At 26.9% G+C, this 13,358-nt stretch overlaps 1 long non-coding RNA gene across 1 annotated transcript; it reads left to right on the top strand.

Annotated features, from left to right (window-relative positions):
* The first annotated feature begins 8,834 nt into the window (after positions 1 to 8,834).
* Positions 8,835 to 11,482, top strand: LOC112536452. The gene is made up of 3 exons (XR_007216464.1): positions 8,835 to 9,678; positions 10,876 to 10,981; positions 11,316 to 11,482. It is a non-coding gene; the product is annotated as an uncharacterized LOC112536452 (long non-coding RNA).
* The last annotated feature ends 1,876 nt before the right edge of the window (positions 11,483 to 13,358 follow it).

The raw sequence follows: 13,358 nt of genomic DNA, 5'->3' as shown, positions 1-13,358 counted from the left end.
AAGTATCAGCATAAATGAAGAGAATAACAAATTTATTTTAGTGAGAAAATGTGTATTTAAAATGAAAATACACATGAATTTGAATATTTGATTCATTAATGTTTTGTGGAAGAAATTCTAAACGGAAGCAAGTTTGTTGGAATCTGAATCCTTCATTTTTTTTATCAACTGAGTCATTGATATTAATACTCTATTAAGGACACATTCAATCATTGAATTAATTATTAAATTACGAACCAAAACATGGATTAAGCATAATAGATGATGTCTTTATAGTATTAATCATTAAATTCGAAATCAATAGTTAATGTTTATTATCCGAGAAATGACCAGCCACTTTCTAAATTTAAAAATTTAACTTTTTAAAACCAATTCAAGATTAAAAGTGAAGCTACAAATTTGATCTTTATTCAAGCTGAACGTGTGAATATATCAAACAATGAATTGATTACTTTTTTTTTTTTTCCTGAATTAAGAGAGGGCCAAAGTGTTAGACCTAAGTCGAGCAGTTTCTTCAAATGGTTCCCATCAATGGTAACCTAAATGGATTGGAATGAGAAGGAAATGATTGTCCTTTGGAAAAGAAAGAATACTTCCTCAACAGGACTTTCTTGATGTCATATGTAATGTTGCATCATCAAATACACTTAATATTTACCACAAGTCGTTCATCTTCAAAAGAAAAAGAAAAGATTAACAATAAAAATTAGGGGTTTGAGTGTTGGGGTCTGAGTTGACTAACACCACAGGAGGTCAAGAGGGGAAAGGCCTCAAACAAGATGATCAAGTTTCAGTTTGGGTATAATGTGGAAGAAGAAACAGACTTTGTATTAAGTAGTGACTACGTAATAAGAAAGTTATAATGAGAGAAAAAATGACTTGATTTATTTTATTAACTGATGGGACTGGAAAATATGTTGAAAATTGGCAGGGAAACATACATATATAAAACTTGACTTGTGACTGACAACAGCTAAGTATCATATTTTTAAACACTCCAAAATTGCATGAAATGGTTCTTTCAGGCCTTGGCTTTTTGTTCCAATGATCTATGCAGCAAAGTCTCTCTTAATTCCTCCTCCGAGTCCCAATTCTTCTATTATTCGTACAAGGAAAATTCAAGATTAAGTGATACATATCTGTATGTGGATAGATTCTGTCTGTGGATGATTTGATAGACCGAGGATGTGGGTTTTGTCTGTAAATGACTCAATGGATCGAATTTGTACAAAAAATTCTTATATAATGCAACGACACTGTCTCTTTTTTTCTAAAATTTTTTTTTAATAAAGAATATGTCTTTCCTTTTTTATAAATACTCTCTACCTAAATGGAATTAATATCCTAAAAATTTTAAATTAAAAAAATGGCTCAATATATGATTTCATCCATGTACGTTTTACTTTTGACCTCTAACATCTATATACTTTTATTTTAATCAATAGCACATATCAATTTTTATCAATTTTCTTTTTTGAAACCGTCCAAAAGTAAATTTTAAATCTTGGATCTAATGTTTTCAGTTTGAATTAAATATGAGAATTTTCCAGTATATTAAATTGCTGGTTTTTCTCTGTTTGAGCTGCTCGTCGATCTTGGCAAATCTTTTAACGAGAATACAAAATTCCTAGCGAATGTGGTTAGCATTATTGACTACGCAAAATATCCTTTTTTAAGGAAAACTCATACATAAAAAAAAATCATTGACATTTGAGAGAGCTTAAATAGAAAAAGTTGAAAACATAAGTCAGAAAAATTTACTAAGAGTTTTGTGGCTTTTTTAAAATAAATTAAATTTCTAAGAAAATAATTTATGAAATAACTTCCTATTAGAATTAAAACTCTTAATTTCAAAAAGAATTAAAGTCTTAAATATTAGGTGTATTATAAATAAAATTTTATGATCCATTTATAATTTAATAAAAATCCTAAACTATGTTTATAAGATTCAAACATTAAATTAAAATGAATACTCGAAATCTATATAAACAGAAATAAATAATTTTAAATCAATCGAGATCATCGCTTTCATATTTAACGGTTAAATTTTATTTTAATATAGAAATAAAACTCTAACATAAAGATAATTATATAAAAAATTAATTTAAAAAATAACTAGTTAAATTTTCAAATAGTCAGAATAATAAAATTAAAACTCTAAGAATTAAAATTAAAAGGATTGGGACTAGCAAGTTACATCGGAACAACGAGCCTGAAGGAATTTGGTCACCTCGTTGGGTAACGGCCACACACTGAATGTTACTAGGCCTAATCATTGGCCCATGTATCTGCCTGGTCTCCTTAACTTAAATGTAATATTTATGTCACGGACAAGAATAAATAACACGTCCCTCTTGATTTACGTTATTTTAATCATTTTATATATTTATTTTTATATGACCGTTCATATCTTATTGTATGTTCATTAACATTTTTTTCAATATTTATTATTATATTTTCATTATTTATCATATTTAATTCTTTATATTTATTAATTTTATACATATTGTAGCATAATTGAAGATGAATTTTAGTTGCTGAGCATAAATTATGATTGACAATCAGTTTGAATGTCAAGTTTTAAATTATAATTATTTATTTCTTTATATTTTTCTTTCAGTTCAGCCCTTGTACAATAAAATCTTTTTATTCCCAGTGATTTTTAATGTGTTACATATCTTTGCTTATTCTTTCTTCTACTAAAACACATTCCAATATATAATCATTATATAGATTATAAGCTTCATAAAGAGATTTTACAAAGAGTCTCAATATATCATTAGCAAAAAAATATTTTTAAAAATGAACTGTTAAAAAATAAAAAATAAAAAATATTATAATATGACAATATATGAACATTAAATGTACATATTGATATGTCAGTACATTCATGTGCATGAATTATTGTTATAGTAAAAACGGTAAAACACCAAGAGGTTTAGGGCTGTAAACAAATCAAATGTCTCGCAAGCTATTCGGGGCTCAGATTGATAAAAAGTTCATTTGAGATCGTTTGTTAACTTAAACGAGTCGAGCTCGAGCTTGACAGAGTTTGATTCGTTAGCTCACAAATTTATTCGTTTACGGGATCGTAAATAGGTTCGTGGATAGACTAGTAAGCTCGAGCTCGAGCTCGAGCTCGAACTCGATTCGTTTGTAAAGCTCGTGAATATGTTCGCAATTTGGCTCGTTTATAAAGTTTGTGAACATGCTCATTTATAAGCTCGACAAGCAGGCTCGTGAGCGACCTCGTTTATAAAATTCAGCTTTGAGTTGAAATTAATAATAAATAAATAATATTCTATAACAACTAAAGTGCTTATGAAAAAAGATGTAGATATAATTATAAAAACAAGAATGATGGATAGATGCAGCATAGAGCAGATAGGAGAAATATATCCTTCTCCTTTTTTTTAGATCTAGATCTGTCGATATATATATAGAGAAAAATTCTCCATTTTAAGATAAATCTAAATAAAGATAAGTATACTCAATATAAATTTATCTAACAAGTAAGAATATAAATATTTTATATCCACAAAATATTATCTCATAAATAAATAACTGATATAAATTTTTAAATAATAAAAAGACTAAATTTCTCCCATGTGAATAGTAATTTTTGACTAATCCATTAAAATATCCGGTTCATGCATCTTGGTCTTAGGTCTTAAGACAAACATGTTCTATTATGCTCTTTTTTTAGTATTTTGCTCCATATTTTTCTTTTTGATTAATATTATCTGAAAATAGACAATTAAGTTTAAGTGAAGTATAAACATATATTTTTACCATATTACACATAAAAATAATATGATTAAAACTCTAAAATATTCTAAATAACTATATATAATTTGGACCTATCGCACATAACGTACATTATAATTACAGATAATGAATATTATAATAATATTACATGAATATTAAACATACATATAATAAACTTACAACTATAAGTGATGAACATTATAACGATATTATATAAATATTAAATATATATATAACATTAATTACAATCACTGCATTATATAAACATACATAAATAAACATTACAGCTAGATGTCAAACATCAGCTAGAGTTGTTTGCATGGCTTTACGTTAATCTATCTATTGCCAATAAATCTGCCCCACAAACACCACCCAAAAGGAAGCCCTCCTGTATCAGTCTCTTCCCCCTCATTGTTCCAGTCCGGACCCACTTCTTCATCATTTGAAAGACGAACACTTTGCATAGTTTCAGTGACTTCATACGATAAAAAGAAAAATGAAGAAAAACTTGCACAGGGCAAGAAAAAACTCACTTAGAGAGAAATAGCAAAACTATCTTATTCTTATTAAAAAGCTGTATATGCAGAAATACAAAAGGCTTAATTGTTAAAAGAAAATCTGAATTTCTTACTTATTTTCAAATCTATCACATTATTTAGCATTTTAAATTTTAATAAAATACTAAGACATTGTTTTCTAACATAACATCTAGTCAAATTAAACCTAAATTCCCAACAAGAATTGCTGACATGACACTAGTGCTAAATAAATATTTCTTTTACTGACTCAACTTTATTTGTTGTCATCGTATCTTTTTACATTTTAAATACTAAAATAAGCAGCAGAGCAATGAGGAGCAAAGAAAAAGGTGACCAAAAAAAAAAAAAACACTGTCAAAATCCTTATTTAAGAACTAACCATCATTATCAGTTACAAAATTTAAACCAAAATCTATCTCAATTCATGTAAGCAGTATGTGTTCGATTGAAATATGAAAGCAACATTGTTTACTGCCATTAAAGAGTAGAGAATTTTCTCAATTATAACTATCATTCTAAGAATTGGAGATGCAAACGAGGGTAAAAAAGAAGATGAAGAAATTTGAGTAAATTATTTTATTAGCACCAAATTTTTGGACTTAATATCTATTTGGTACCGGTATTATATTCTAATTTTTTTTGATACTAATACTTCTATTTTTCTATTTCAATTTAGGGTACCTAATAATTTTTCAGTCTATTTTTACTGATGTGACTATTAAAAATAAAATATTGTTAATTGATTCGTCACATTAGTAAATTAATGCATTAATAACTTATCCTACTAAGCACATGGGGCCTACCTTTAAATGTGTAGTTTGGAAAAAATTTAAAAAGATAGGTCATCCGTGCTTAGTAGGATAAGTTATTAGTGAGTTGACATTGCTAATATGGTGAGTCAATTAAGAATTTTTATTTTCATTGTCCACATCAGCAAAAATAGACCAAAAAAGTGTTAAGTATCCTAAATTGAAATAGAAAATAGAAATACTTGTACTAAAAAGAAAAAAAAAGTATTGATATCAATTGAATATTAAGTTTAAAGATGTGATACTCATGGAGCATTTATCCCAAAGAGATTTACAGTGCCAGAGCTTCAATAATTTTATTTTGTTGGTTCTTTGAACACCATTAGAAAAGTTTGGCAGAATGAGAGAAATTTAGAGATTAAGATTTCAGGGGTAGGGATTGTTTAATCTGTGAGGAAATTCTGTCGGTGGTTGGTGATGATAATATTCTGTAAGGGTGAGGGAAGGTTTGTGTTTGTGTTTGCGTTGAGTATAGACAATGTGTGAATGGCTAATGTTATTGAGAGTTAAGAGGATAGTGAGCAAGTTAAGAAGAAAATTTAGGGAATAGGGTCCAAAATGTGATTGTATTTTTCTAATGCTGATTGAGCAAATGAAAATCGAGCTAGCAAGAAAAAGAATAAATTTATATCAGCAATTTTTGCCATAAATCTGATTATACTTTGACCGGATGCTAATCTAGAAAACAATGTTTTAGTTGCTCACTAAAAATAAAAATTCTGAAAATATGATAGGTTTGACAATGACTCCAAAATTCATAAATTTCTTTTTTTTGGCAATTAGGCCAATACCAAAACTAGAAGAGTGAAAGTTCAAGTACCCACAAACCTAAAGCTTAGACACATTAACATTGGCCCTTCGAATCCACCAGCACCATTATGAGTGATATTGGCATTTGATCATGGCAATGATGGCTGTTTATTAGAATCCAGAATCAAAATAAAATCTTTTCCAAGCATTTAATTTTTCTATTACAGCATAATAATTTACGAATAGATACTTTACATTGCTTTTTAGTGACGGACATGGATAGTTTACATTGCTTTTTAGTGACAGACATGGAAAGTTCGTCTGTCGCTAATCTTCCCATCAATGGCTAACTTGAAGAAACTAGGGCTCATTTTGTTGATGGAATGGTCGTTGCTATCCATCACTAATTTAGGGAGGGAAGAGAAATTTGCGGTGTTAAAAATCTAGGGAGGTTTCATCTTATGTTTGCTTTGCACAATTTTTGTGTTTCCATTAATTTTTCTTTTTCCTTCTTAATGTGTGTTTTCTATTGAGGTAACTTTTTCTTACACATGTTCAGGTTTTGCTAATAATTCTCTATCCATGAGACAATTGAAAGACAATACATTTTTCTTGATCTATACTTTGCATGGTAATGAAGGAGGGAAGGAAGGAGAAGATATTTTAAAGGGTTGAGAAAAAAGTTGAAGGAAAGAAGGAGAAAAGTTTTATCCTTTCTTATTTGGTAAAGGAAAGGGAGGGGAAATATGTTAAATTTGTTTGGATGAGTGGGAAAAAAAAATATTAATTATTAAAAGACATAAAAATTCTTAAGTTGATATGGAAGAAAAAAATGTATAAATAATATTGTCAAAAAGAAAGAAAAATTATAAATTTAGTATTTTAATTTTTTAATTTTTTCTATTTTTGTATCTAAACTATTAATTTAATTAATTAAGTATTTGAACCTGCTAAAAATATTCAATATAATATCTCTACCCGGTTTTACAGATTAAAAAATATATTTTTTACTTATTTTGAATAATAAATTGACTTAAATACTTTTCTTGAAAATAATATCATAATTCTTTTATTTTACTTATTATTATCCATTTTGAACCCTTTTCTTATTTCATTTATTTTTCAAAAGATTAAAAGAAAAAATAAAATTATTTTGTCCTTTTTATTCATTCAAATAAAATTTAAAAACAATTAAATATCATTTACTTATTTTTGTTATTTTCGTACATTCACCTTAAAAAGATAAAAATAAAATATATTCTTTCATCTCAAAATAAAAAAAAAGAAAGAAAGATGAAGATATTAAATATTCTAAAAAAATAATATTTAAAAATCAAAAGATGATGAGTAAGTTTTTTTTTCTAAAAATGAATAAAAATAAAAAAATTTAATCTAACATTTTCTTTAATGCTAAAAGAAGATTTGATAGAAAATAGAAAAAATTAAAAAAATTAGCAAAAGAAAAAAATTAGAGAAAATTGTAAGTAAGGATGAATAAGAAAGTTTAGGTTTTCATATGTAAAATAAATAAAATTATTATTTTAACCTGTAAAATCTGTAAGATACATCATTATATATATAAATTTAGTAAGTTCAGACATTTGATTGAACAAAAAATTAATTCAAATACTAAAATAAAAAAAATTAAGATATTAGATTTGTAATTATCCCGAAAAAGAATTAGATAACAATGAAATACATACAAGTTTTACAAAATTTAAAAGTGTGAAGAAAATAATGTATTATTTTAACGATAAAAAGATTTTGTATTTCTTAGTGCCAAAATACAAAACTACATAGTACTTTTATGATAAACTTGAGTTAATATAAAAAAGAGGCGATATCAAATTAAAATAATTGACAAAGCAAATTAATGTAAAAAATATAACAAGTAAATGGGCCTAGAAAAATGGAACAAATTAAAAATAATAATAAATAAATGATTATAGGTGAAAAACTAATTAATTAGGCAAGTAGGAAATGCATATAATTTATATATATATTAATTTCTAAGACTTAAATTTTTTTTGATACGTGTTCTTAATTTTTGATGCATAAAATTTTTATTTTGATATGTGCATTTATTTTTGACACATAGAATTCAAGCTGATGTGTGAGTTTTTAGTTTTTTTCTATTAATTTATTAATTAATAAATTATATTTTTAATTAAATACCGATTCTAATCCTAAAATTGAATATTAATTATATTAAAATATAATATTAATTAATAGATAGTTTTCTAATTAGATAATGATACTAATTCTATTATAAGAAATAATATATTAATTATATTTTAATATTATGTTAGCTAATAATTAGTTTTCTAATTGGATAATAATTCTAATTTTAAAAAATAATATCTAAAATTATTTTTAATATTGTATTCAGTGATAAATTAATTTTTTATATATAAATTTTTAATCCAAGAAATAGTAACATCAATTATATTGATAGTATTAATTCATATAATACTAGAATTAATTAATAAGTATTTTTAAAATATTTTTATATTATTCATTATTAAGATTTTAAAATTGTATAAAAATTAGACATTTAAAATTATTTAGTTTACTTTTTTTAAGAAATATTATCAATTAATATTAAATTCTAAAATTTTAAAATTTTTATTAAATTATACTTTATCGATTTAATTTTATAATTGAAATAATAATAATAATAATAACGGTCATGTACGGCTAAACGATTTAGTTAGGCTTAAATGTGACTCACATTGGATTTGATTTCATAATGTCAAAACTACTTAATTTTTAAAAATTTATTTATTTATTCACAAGAAATCCCATGATTGGAGGTTGCATAATAAAAAGGTTATTTTAGGATTATTATTAAGAACAAAGGAATAAAAAGGACAATACATATATAATCTGATTCTTTTATAAAATCAACAAGAAACATCATAATATATATAAATTAGTAGATTCAGAAACTTAGTTAAAATAAAAAAATATCTCATATGAAATAGAAAATTTAAAAAATTAATACACTAGCATTATAATTATTCCTAGAAAGAGAAGTGTAAGTGTGATCTTAACTGATTGGATGAGAAAAAAATTTCTATTATTACTACACCAATCCTGATTTACTAGGATGTATGGAGAGAAAGAAATTTATGCAATACTTAAAAAAGAAAAGAATGAGTAGCTCCACAAATGCCAAACATGCATGGAGTGAATTTATAAAGTATGGGTAGTGTTGATCTTATCAGAAATAAGGAGCAACCTAATTCGAAGGTAGACAAAGATAGGAAGTGGTTGCTGCCACTGCAAGGGAGATTAAAAGTGAATTGCGATGCGCCATTTGTGGATAGCAACTCCCTATCTTCTCTCTATCCATAACGCTCTAACGTCTCTATACATATAAGATCCTTTCTATTAGGGTTTGGTGGTGGGTTTGCCATCGGTGGCTCCGGCTACTAGTGGCTAACCCCTTGTTTTATTCTTTGTTATCCTTTGTTTTTGTATATATTATTTAGTCTAGATCTGTTGTTTGTATGTGTATTTTTATTGTCCAATCCTCTTGGGTCTAAATTTTTTTTCTTTATAGTTCTAATGGTCGTTAGTTGTCTAACTATTTTTGTGTCGGTTAATTTTGGATCTCTTGTCAATCAAAGTTCTATGAGACACCATTCATTAGTGGTGATTGACAGAGAGAAAGGGAGAAAACTTGTTAGAAGGCAATAAAAGAGGCAATCAAGTGCTATTAAGGTTACTCATGGCATCATCTACACTCTAATCACTTGGGATAAAGGAATAAATGTCTGCCGGAAAAGGATGTTCATCGTTAATGGCGGGTTCATTTCTTTCTTTTTCCATTGAGCTTCAATAGATCTATTCTTTTGCTATGTGTGATTGCATGATGGTCTCATGTAAGACTTGCATTCGTAACATATATTTTAGCATGAGACATATATGGGCATAAAACATTTGTATATAAGATTAATCTAATAATTTGGACTAAACTGAACTAAAATAAAATATTTTAATCATTTAGTAAATAACTTAAGATACTAATTCAGATAAAATAAAGAAATGAACGTTGGGGTTGATAATATACCATCTTTATATATAGAATTCTAGCTTCACCATATACACTACGGGAAGAACTCTCTTAGGAGAAGAAGAAGAAACCTTGCAACTCAACAACAAAATTCTCACCAACATCAATTACTAAACACTACAGCCACGAATCTTGATAATTATCCTTCAAAAAAAAAAAAACTAACCTCAATTAAGTGATTTAATCTATAAATAGTTTTAATCAATAGGGTTTTTAAAGTGAAAGACTGGAGAAGATGGAAGGAAGAGAAGTTTTGCATAATCAAGTTGAAAATCTAGTAAATAGCATTTAAAGGTAAGTTTTAATCTTTAATTTTTATTAGTCTATTACATGATTTCTCTCTTACATAAATGTGTTTTAGGCTGTAAAATTTATGTTGTTTTATCTTTCTTTTACTATGACAATAAGAATAAAACTATAAAATCACTTAAAAGAATGATAGAGGCAAGTTTGGTACAAATAAGCTGATTTACATCTGTTTAAGATTATTTCTTTTGAAGGGGTTAGATACCTCCTTTTTGAGCTGGATTTCGGATATGTTATAGCTTATATGTCTACTATATATGTATAAAATAGCGTAATTTTATGATGTATAAAACCTGACCTATGGACTAATTTGTGTCTGCTATTCAAGTTAAACCTGCTGCATGACAACAGCATATTTGGTCTTGTTTGAGGCTTTTATACTTGCTATTTTACTCTTATTTTTTTTGTATAAAATTTGTTGGTAAAATTTCAGGCCAAACTGTAATTGTTTAATAGAGTAAATAAGTTAAGTTTTTGGACTGCTCGAAGATTCTTATAATTCTCTTACCAGTAAATTTATTAAAATATATTTATATGTGTACTCATGTGCATAAAATGCATAGCATCATCATTTTCTCATTTCACCTAAGTTCGTTTATTAATTGAGAATTTAATGATAATTTAGGAGTTAATCAAAGTGAGTCTCGTAAAGCCGAAGGTTCAAGATGAGGAACTTGAGTGCTAGGGGTTGTACATATCTTTTTACTTGTTATGTGACTTTCGTCATTGAGGTAAGCAGATTTCTTATTAATATTTTAATTTAAAATAATATATAAAATTTTTTTTGTTCAAATGCAAATGCTTATAAAAATATCTTGATTTATGATTATGAAATTGAAGGACTGAAAGTTGTCAAAAGTTTTTTTTGCAATTTTATGTAAGTTATAGAAATAGATGCACATTTTGAATATGGATTTTCTAATTATTAAGAGTAAATATTTCTTATTGAAATGTTTAAGTAGCAAGTATGCGAAATGTTATTTTTAAGGTGCACACTTTTGTTGTTGATAATGAATTAACGATGATGTGGTGTAGAAATCTGATATATCATATACTGCTTTTAAGAAAACGTTGGGATGCACATGATGCCTTTAGGGTCTGCACCTCGTCGTTATCTTTTTGGGGTAGTTCTACATGCATGTATGACATGAAAGCAAGACTGAGCAACATACTCGATGGATTATTGCCTATGTTATGATAGGACTTCTTGGTAGATTAACATATAAAATGGATTAACCCAAGATGATGTATATTGTTAATATCTTGAGTGTGTACCTTATTAAATATGAATATTTTTATGCTATGAAATAATTTAAGAAATAAATTCTTAAATTCTTATTTATTCCAATTATTATAAAAATGTATATTGCAAGAACATAAGGAAAGATTTATTAGTTAATAGTATAATTGTTCTTTTTGTTAATGTTAAGTCTACTTACTGAGTATTTCCATACTCATGTTTTTAAATTTTAAACTTTTAGTTAGCAGGAGTAAGATAATTTGAAAACGTCTAATCTAACTCCCTTACATGTGTAGATTTGAAGGTCGTGCTAATATTATCTTAATAGTTTATATTTATTTAATATAATTTGGAGTTAGGATTATGTGAATATATGTAAACTAAGTTATTTTGGCGTTTTCATGTATATATTTGTCACCATAGATGATGGTTATGTAAAATACGAAAGGTTTGCGGTAGTTTAGTTAAGTTGGCTATGATTTTGAGATTGAGATGTGACATTTCATCCATACAAAACTATCTTTTATAATGTTTTTAAATCCGGCTCGGATTTCGACACAGTCAGATTAGAGGGTCAAGGATTAAAAATTTAACCGAGGTCAAGATCGAACCAATACTTTTTATATATATATATTAAATATTTTATAAAATGTATAGAATTAATAGCTTTTATGATACAAATTATAAATATATTAAATTGCACTAAATTTAATCGATTTTATTAACATTATGATAAAATCTAATACATTCAACGTAGCATATTTTAAGAATCTAATTAACTTTTTAAATCTAAAATTATCTCTCTTAAGAAGATTAAATTATTATAATTGATAAATTAATACAATTACATAAATACTAAAATCAAATAATCTATTACTTAAAATTAAAATCTTATAGATAACAAGTTAATATAAGAATTTTTTAAAATATTATTTGATAAATATTAATTATTTTATAATTGAAAAATTAATTACGTAGAAAAATGAATATAAAAAAGATAAATTTTGTAATAAAATATCAATAATGTTAATTTGACTTATTGGTTATGTTCCTTTTATTTTAATTTGACGGTAAAAAATTTGAATCCTAGCTTGCAATATTTAAATATTTTTATTAGAGTTGACCCATTTAACCTGTGTGACTCGTGATCGGGTCACCGATTGACCCAGCCGAGTCATCAGTTTTAAAGCGAGTTGATGTAAAAATAGATTTTAAAACTGACTGAATTGGAACATGCTCTAGTTCACAGTTCAATCGACCAGGCTGGGCTGGGTCATCAATTTTAAGACAGGTTGATGTAAAAATAGGTTTTAAAGTTGACGAACCAGAACATGCTCGGGTTTATAGTTTAACCAGCCGGGCTGGGCCAAGTTTAATAGCTATGATCTTTTTCACAGGTCTACTATTTTAGACCCGGACTGGAGCAATGGTGGTTGCAACATCATCGGCGAAAGGCTCTGGCACAATAAAGTTTACATCTCAGGAGTCTCTTATTATTCTTAAAATTTATAAGCCTCATGGCTGATGTAATTTTTGGTTGTATGCCCAGTTGTTCTAAGACACTTCTTATTGTTATCTACCCTACAGGGGTAAGGGTCTTTGGTCCTTCTATTGTTATTGTTGTTGTTGTTTCTAGACTTTTTCTCTATATTTCTTTGTACTGGTAGGGACTATTGGCCTTCGGTAATCTAATCTTTAGGGATGTAAAAATGGATCATGACACACGAACTCGATTCATCAATCACGAAAAAATACGGGTTAGGGTTGAGCCTTAGCAGGTTTGGGTCAGTAAACGAATTGACTTGTTTATGACACGGGCTTGAAATGAGTCGTGTAACGGGTTGACTCGCGAGCCCGTTGTACCCATT

Source organism: Ricinus communis, chromosome 6, assembly GCF_019578655.1.
Source record: "Ricinus communis isolate WT05 ecotype wild-type chromosome 6, ASM1957865v1, whole genome shotgun sequence".
In the NCBI taxonomy this organism is placed as follows: Eukaryota; Viridiplantae; Streptophyta; class Magnoliopsida; order Malpighiales; family Euphorbiaceae; genus Ricinus; species Ricinus communis.
The sequence above is the reverse complement of the archived record's forward strand: the minus strand, read 5'-3'. Positions and strand labels throughout refer to the sequence as shown.